The following is a 6,806-nucleotide window of genomic DNA, read 5'->3' as shown; positions in this document are numbered from 1 at the left end:
TGAGCCGGCCGGCAGAGGAGGGAAGTTGGGGGCAAACAGGCTGGCAGCAGAGTGGTTAGGGGGTGATCAGGCTGGCAGGCAGAAACAGTTAGGGGCAATCAGGAAGGCAGGCAGGCAAGCAGTTGGGAGCCAGCAGTCCTGGATTGTGAGAGGGATGTCCGACTGCCCGTTTAGGGATCCGACTGCCCACCGGTATCGGGCCTAAACGGGCAGTCAGACATCCCTCAAGGGGTCCCATATTGGAGAGGGTACAGGCTGGACTGAGGGACAACCCCCCTCCGTGCACGAATTTCGTGCACCAGGCCTCTAGTATAATTATAATTACAAAAAAATTTATAACAAAAATGAACTGATGTTCATATTTCCAAATTAGTGTCAACTGTACATTTACACAGAACTGTCTTTGCATGAAGCCCAAAAAGTCTCAGCATGAAATGAGTGATCCTTTTGCCCCTGTATTTTTTATGATTAACAGTTTTTTAGAAAAGCAGCTTCAGGTTTTCACCTAAGGTCTGAGACAGTAGAAGCAGACAATTCAGTCTCAGCAGGAAAATGCCAAAACAGGAGCTGGACGAAAGAAGAAACAAGGACATGACCAGAGGCTGGTGCTAAAGCTGCCTTAATAGACACCTGCGCTCTCTGCAGGACGAAAGGCCAACTTTCTTAATGAGCGTATTTACCACTGTCATCAGAAAGGTTCTTTATTTTGTAAAGGTCTACTATGAGGCAGGCTGAGTTAAACAACGAGAGGTTTGGAATGTAGGTGGTATGTTTACACTGAAGTTATGTATTTTGATACATAATATTCCTCATAGAAAAATTGTAAAAAACAGAAAACGTAAAGGTGGACATTTTAATTACCAGACTCTAACCACTCAGAGAAGCTTAGTCAATCTTTGGACAGAATTGGACAAAGGCCATTTAGAAGCAATGATCCTTCACAGTGCAGTGAGCTCATCAGCACAATTGGCTTAGCAGGTGTGAGCCTATTATGCGCCAAGCCTGCTCTAGCAGAAGTGTGGCTGTGCACAGAGCACAGAGGATACTACAAGGACAATTATTGGTCTTTGGTTGACAAGCACGCTTTCTCACTTCACTCGATATCAACAATTTAGTAACCTGAACTTCCTTCGGGGAAACTGCTCTTTCCAGTCCTGGTTCATGTGGTTTGGGTGGGACTGAACCCAGCCAACCCAAAGTAAGGATGACCATAGACTAAGCCAATCAGTGGGTTCAACTACAACGGCCACAGTGATTCCTTACTCTAGGCCAATGCATGTCAAGGACAGACTTTGGTTAAAAATGTTGATAAGACAGATGGATTCTATCACTGAGCATCTGTAAATAAAACCCCTCTGGAGGACACTGTGATGATGAATGGGTTGCTATGTCGGTTTAGTAGATGGTGGTGATGCTCTGTGCCTCCCCTGTGCATCACTCTACCATGGCCCTTCCCACTCAGTACTCTGCTCCCTGATGTTTCTGTCTCCCCCATCAGATGGTCAGCTCTTTCTAAAGCAGCGGTTTTCAACCAGTGCCCCACAAGAACTTTTAAAACATCAATACCAGACTATTTAGTCAGGAGCACTAACCTATTTTCCCTTAGGTCAGCAAATAAAAAGATGCCAACAGCCTAGCTGGCGTGACTCAGTGCTGAGTGCCGACCTATGAACCAGAAGGTCATGGCTCAATTACTGGTCAGGGCACATGCCCAGGTTGCAAACTCAATCCCTAATGTGGGGCCTGCAAGAGGCAGCTGATCAATGATTCTCTCTCTTCGTTGATGTTTCATTTCTCTCTCCCTTTTCCTTCCTCTCGGAAATCAATAAAAAATACATATTTTAAAAAATGACAACAACCAACACAAAAGTTATCTGGTATGAATGCCATGTCTTGCCCTATAAACATATGGGTCATATAATAGAATTGCATTTTATTGGTCACATTATATAATACTAGCGTTCCCATTGCAGGAAAAATCCTGCAATAGGATTTCCTGCTGCACACTACCCCGCCTCCGTTCCTCCCTTGTTGCCCGCCCCGCCCCGCCTTCTCCTCCAGCCTGCCTGCGTTTCCCTTCGCCCCCGGCCCTAACTTCGCTCCTCCCTCCTCCACCCGCCCCACCCCCCGGCTTGCTTGCTTCTTCGAAGATTTACTCCCTTCTGCAGCTCTTGGCTTCTTTCGACGCTGTCTTGATATGCAAATTAGCCGCCATCTTTGTTGGGGTAATTTGCATACTCATCCTGATTGGTTGGTGGACGTGGCTTGGCTGGTGGGCGTGGTTTGGGTGTAGTGAAGGTGCGGTCAATTTGCATATTTGTCTATTATTATATTAGATGGTTGTGTGTGATTAGTTAATTTTTGGTACCAGAAATTCTTATATACAAGGATAGGCACCTGATGTTTTTTAAGTCACTTTGGAGCAAAAAGGGTACTTAATTACTTTTAATAAATCAATCAAAAGTATAACTATTGTGAGATCTGTAAAAAATATATATTTAGTGTGCCACAGGATTTTAGTAATTAGTTCATGTGCTATGAGATTAAAAAGTTGAAAATCGCTGCTATAGAGGAAGGAGATACATCTCTATTAGATTTGGCCATTGAACAGAGAAGGACCTAAACAGACACAAGTAAAGAAATTACCCTGATGGACTTAGTTGCATGGAGATGAGGCAATGGGGGTTCTCTCACTGGGGACTCAGATTTCCGGGATCCAGTACCACATGCCACAGGCCCCAACTTGTACCCTTGGGTTCCTGCTCAGGGCTGGAGTCTGCTCTAATATCTGCTCTGAGTCATCAGCTGTGGGTACTGATATGGTCACTGCATAGTTCTTACACAACCACCCAGACAGAGACCATCATCAGGAAGGAGATGAGGGGGCAGAGATGCTTCATAAAAAGCCTTCTGGGATGAAGCACTATAAAACCAGAGAGGGACTCAGGTCACAGAGCCCACCCACACCTCCTTCCTCTTCTGGGCGCTAACGGAGAGCACAGAGAAACACCAGCAGCTCCGACCTGAGCAGCCTTCCTGGGAAGATGCAGCCACCCCTGCTCCTGCTCCTGCTGGCCTTTTTCCTACTCCCCGGGGTGGAGGCAGGTGAGTGACCATCCCCACCCTCACAGGCCCCACCCATCCCACAGTGGGCACAGACCTGCTGGCCCTTCTGCACATCCCTGATCCAGCTCTCCACCAGGAATGCTCTGAACCCCAGCTCCCATCCCATCTCAGACCCAAACATATGATGCTGGGTGAGCCACAGGCAGAAAAGACAGGGCAGAAGCCTATTCTCAAGAAAAGCCAGTGGGCACAATGCCCTCCCCAGACCCTACCTATGCCATGTGGAGAGTGGAACTTCCTAGAAGTGTATGGCAGAGGCTGGGAAACTGCAGAGGGAAGAGCAGTCCTGGCTTCCATGTGTGTGATGAGACAGGTGCTGTCCTCAGGATCTGCGTAGGAGAGAAGCCCAGAGCTCAGCAGACCCCACAGTTGGTGGTGTCACCGTCCCCAGAAGACTGCTGCTTCCTCTGCTCCATCTCAGTCCCTTTCTCCAGCTCGGCTTTTATTCCCAGGCCTTTAGCAGGTCCACTCCTTAAAGGATGAGCCAGTGAGATTGGAAACCCCAAACTTCTCTGCTTTCCAGAATCCCACAGCACTGGCCTTACCCACCCTCCTCTGGAGGCCCATTGGGAGCCATCCCCCCAAGCAGCCAACAAACACTTACATGGCACCTCCCCACGTGTCAGCATCTAGATCCCTACACTTAAGTCCTGGACACTGCAAAGTGCACTGCCCTGGACATCACAGAACCACAGGGGCCTCAGAAGCTCACCCAACACCAAGCAAAGTCAGGAAAGGAATTATCAGGAGCCTGCAGGCCTTCCCTGTTCCTAAGATGCCTATTCTCACCTGTAACTATGTGTCAGGCAAAGTCACAGATCCAGCTTGTTGCTGTTTCCTTGTCTAGAATAGAAAGTTGAGGCGCGTCACTACCTACTCCCAGCTCTACGCCACCCTAGGCTCCCAAGTGCCCAGCCACATGAGTCATCAATCCAATGCCAGCCTGGTACACTTGTGGGGTGGTGAGAGGGGGGCACAAAAGTACAACAGGATTTTTTCTACAGGTGAGATCATCGGGGGACATGAAGCCAAGCCCCACTCCCGACCCTACATGGCCTACCTTCACATTAAAAGGGAGGAGGGGGATTACAGGTGTGGCGGTGTCCTTGTGGGAGACAACTTTGTTCTGACAGCTGCTCACTGCAATGGAAGGTGAGAGGCTGCAGCCAGGCTACACCTCCTGAGACCCCTACAGGGACCCTGACCTTCATCCCAGGAGGTACAGTTCAGGGCAGATCCTCGGGCTCCTGGAAACTCAAGTCCATGAGACCTCATCAGAGGAGCCCTCTGAGATCATGACAGAGCAAGGAGAGCCTGAGAAATAGGACAGCTAAGCTTTGGGCTCAGAGGGTCAGAGGTGAAAGCAAGGAACACAATTGAGAAGGGAACAAGGACACTGGCCAAAAAAAGCTGTTGTGGACCATGAACACATGCATTAGGGTCAAAAGGCAAATGCAAGTAATTTCCTGACATTTCCTGAGGGCAATAGAGAGCTCCCTATCCCTGACCTCAGTGTGGCTGAGAAGCAGAATCACCGAGTCCCTGGCCCCTGTGCCCTGCACCAGCTGTGACCTGCCTTTCATAGTCCCTGGCATGTATCTCCTGTGACTCTACCTCCCCCCCAAACTCACCCACTCTGTTCTCTGTGAAGGTCAATCAATGTCATTCTGGGGGCCCACAACATCAAAAAGAAGGAGAAGACCTGGCAGAAAATCCCAGTGAAAAGAGCCATCCCCCACCCAGACTATAATAAGAAAAAACACTCCAATGACATCATGTTACTGCAGGTAGGAAACCTCCTGCTGCTCTTGCAGTTCTGAGATCTCATTGTTTCTCTTCTGACTCTGACCTGTCCTTTCCATTCCTCCCACTCCAGTCACCTGACTAGTCCCAGTAACTCAGGTGTCCCATCATGGTCTCCAGGCCCAGATGCACTGGCTGACCTGGGCTCCTTTGTCTCTTCCCCATCAGCTGGAGAGAAACATCAAGCAAACTGATGCTGTGAAGCCCCTCCTACTGCCCAGAGGCAAGGACCTGCCAAGTCCAGGACAAAAGTGCACTGTGGCCGGCTGGGGGCGAGCCAAAATGAATTGCTCTTCATCAGACACTCTGCAGGAGGTAGAGCTGACCCTGCAGAAGGATGGGGAGTGTGAAAGGCGCTTTAAGAATTACAACAGGACCATTCAACTGTGTGTGGGGAACCCAAGAGAACCTAAGGCTTCCTTTAAGGTGATACTGAACATCTGCCTAGCTTGGCTATGGGAAGAGGGATGTTTGGATATACACTGGGACCTGAGGAAGGAGGGGAATCCTTCACCCTCTAGGCTATGATCTTTCTCCCCAAGAGGAAAAGAAGGGAGCCGCCAGAGCTGGGAGGAATAGGCCCTCTGAGAGGCTACAAGGGCCTGTGGTCACTCTAAACATGGTGCTTCTCCAGACGGTGAATTTGCAATACTGGCCCACACTGGGACACATCAGTTAGATAACTATTCCCTGGGTGTGCAGTAGTTATACCTGGTGGCTCCTTCTCCATGCTAAGTGTCAGCCCCACCTGCCTGCTCTCGGGTCCTTACATAGTAGACTGCAGTCAAAGCCCCATAGGACCTTCATAGCCAGAAAATCAGAGATCTGGGGGAGCAGAGGGAGCCGCCACCTGGGGTGAAGTGAAGCAGTGACAATGTCCAGGCTCAGGGGACCACAGTGACCTGCCTGTCACTTATCTCCAAGGTGGAAACCATGCAAGGCAGCCTTCTCTGAGAGGGGCTTTGGGGTGAGGGGTCGAGGGCAGGGCCAGGAGAAGTGACTCAGTTCTTCCCTCTCTCGGTCCACAGGGGGACTCCGGAGGACCCTTCCTGTGTAAAAATGAAATCCAGGGCATTGTCTCCTATGGAAGCTCTTGTGGTTGGCAACCCCCAAAGGTCTTCACCAAAGTCGCCAGTTTCCTTTTCTGGATAAAGAAAACCATGAAAAAACTCCGAAGGCATGACCCAGACTATCTTCTCTGGAGCTAATCCAGAATACACTGCGGGGAGGGAGGTGGTGCCCGCAACTGAATAAATGTCTCTTAGCTGATGAGAAGAGCTAGTTTGTTGTTTATTCTTTGACCCTCATTCACAGGCACCAGCTCTGTGCTTAGAAGGCCAATAGCACAATTTTTCTCTGTTCTACTTCCTCCTCTTCCCCTCTACCCCCACCCCCCGAAACCTCATGCAGAGCTGTTACCAGCTCCTTCTTGGCCAAACCTGCACCTACAGGGCCCGCCCTTCTGCCAGGGCGAGAGGAGCACCATTAGGAGAAAACATGAATCTCTCTGTTCCAGGGCTCAGTGTGAAGGTCTTACTTCTTCCTCTGTTACATGCTGAGAGGAAAGGATTAGCACCATGGGTAGCTGGGCACCAAGCAGGCACAGCCTGGGCTGCAGCTCAGGAGGCCTCACCACACTGGGGAGATGAGGGCCTTCCTGAGCAGGACATTGTTCTCCCACAACCAGGGTGTGGCAGGTTTTGGGAGTCTGGGGGCTGGTTAGGGTAGACAGGAGTAGAGGAGGGAGGCAAGTCCTGAGAAGCTCCTCATTCACTTCTGGGCTGAATTTCTCTCCCTCCCCTTTTCTGCCCTCCTCTGAGCTCAGGGCCTAGCTTGGCCTCCAGTCTCCTGGCTGCCCCTTCTTCTCATTCCTGCTG

At 50.1% G+C, this 6,806-nt stretch overlaps 1 pseudogene; it reads left to right on the top strand.

Annotated features, from left to right (window-relative positions):
- Window positions 1-2,915: 2,915 nt before the first annotated feature.
- LOC103305050 (granzyme H-like) lies at window positions 2,916-6,137 on the top strand (annotated as a pseudogene).
- The last annotated feature ends 669 nt before the right edge of the window (window positions 6,138-6,806 follow it).

The sequence above is a fragment of the Eptesicus fuscus genome, chromosome 5, assembly GCF_027574615.1.
Source record: "Eptesicus fuscus isolate TK198812 chromosome 5, DD_ASM_mEF_20220401, whole genome shotgun sequence".
NCBI classification, from domain to species: Eukaryota; Metazoa; Chordata; class Mammalia; order Chiroptera; family Vespertilionidae; genus Eptesicus; species Eptesicus fuscus.
The sequence above is the reverse complement of the archived record's forward strand: the minus strand, read 5'-3'. Positions and strand labels throughout refer to the sequence as shown.